The sequence below is a fragment of the Lucilia sericata genome, unplaced genomic scaffold, assembly GCF_015586225.1.
Source record: "Lucilia sericata isolate MDLA Ls3-8-SP2 unplaced genomic scaffold, ASM1558622v1 Contig001312F_arrow, whole genome shotgun sequence".
Lineage (NCBI taxonomy): Eukaryota > Metazoa > Arthropoda > Insecta > Diptera > Calliphoridae > Lucilia > Lucilia sericata.
Window position 1 is genome coordinate 96,958 of NW_023995259.1, and position 1,751 is coordinate 98,708.

Below are 1,751 nucleotides of genomic sequence, written 5' to 3' on the forward strand. Positions count from 1 at the left end.
AGACTATAGACTAGACTAGACTATAGACTAGGCTATAGACTAGACTACAGACTAGACTATAGACTAGACTATAGACTAGACTATAGACAGACTATAGACTAGACTAGACTATAGACTAGACTATAGACTAGACTATAGACTAGACTATAGACTAGACTATATACTAGACTATATACTAGACTATAGACTAGACTATAGACTAGACTATATACTAGACTATAGACTAGACTATAGACTAGACCATAGACTAGACTATAGACTAGACTATAGACTAGACTATAGACTAGACTATAGACTAGACTATATACTAGACTATAGACTAGACTATAGACTAGACCATAGACTAGACTATAGACTAGACTATAGACTAGACTATAGACTAGACTATAGACTAGACTATAGACTAGACTATAGACTAGACTATAGACTAGACTATAGACTAGACTATATACTAGACTATAGACTAGACTATATACTAGACTATAGACTAGACTATAGACTAGACCATAGACTAGACTATAGACTAGACTATAGACTAGACTATAGACTAGATTATAGACTAGACTATAGACTAGACTATAGACTAGACTATAGACAAGACTACAGACAAGACTACAGATAGACTATAGACTAGACTTAGACTAGACTATAGACTAGACTATAGACTAGACTATAGACTAGACTATAGACTAGACTATAGACTAGACTATAGACTAGACTATAGACTAGACTATAGACTAGACTATAGACTAGACTATAGACTAGACTATAGACTAGACTATAGACTAGACTATAGACTAGACTATAGACTAGACTATAGACTAGACTATAGACTAGACTATAGACTAGACTATAGACTAGACTATAGACTAGACTATAGACTAGACTATAGACTAGACTATAGACTAGACTATAGACTAGACTATAGACTAGACTATAGACTAGACTATAGAACTAGACTATAGACTAGACTATAGACTATAGACTATACTATAGACTAGACTATAGACTAGACTATAGACTAGACTATAGACTAGACTATAGACTAGACTATAGACAGACTATAGAATAGACTATAGACTAGACTATAGACTAGACCTATCGACTAGACTATAGACTAGACTATAGACTAGACCTATAGACTAGACTATGACTAGACTATAGACTAGACTATAGACTAGACTATAGACTAGACTATAGACTAGACTATAGACTAGACTATAGACTAGGACTATAGACTAGACTATAGACTAGACTATAGACTAGACTATAGACTAGACTATAGACTAGACTATAGACTAGACTATAGACTAGACTAGGACTATAGGACTAGACTATAGACTAGACTATAGACTAGACTATAGACTAGACTATAGACTAGACTATAGACTAGACTATAGACTAGACTAGAGACTACTCGACTAGACTATAGACTAGGACTATAGACTAGACTATAGACTAGACTATAGACTAGACTATAGACTAGACTATAGACTAGACTACAGACTAGACTAGACTATAGACGTTGACAACTGTCTCACCCAGTTTTATTTTGTGTTTTGTTTAGTTGCGTTTCTCTCTTTAGTATTTTGATTAAATATTACGTATCGATCGCTTTGTTATACATATCAATAAACAAAGCAAGAGCAACAACAACAATAAAAGAAAAAACAAAGTGCTAATGATGAACATTAATTCCACAAATTCTACATGTTCCACTTAACATATTTCCACATAAAAATAAACAGTCC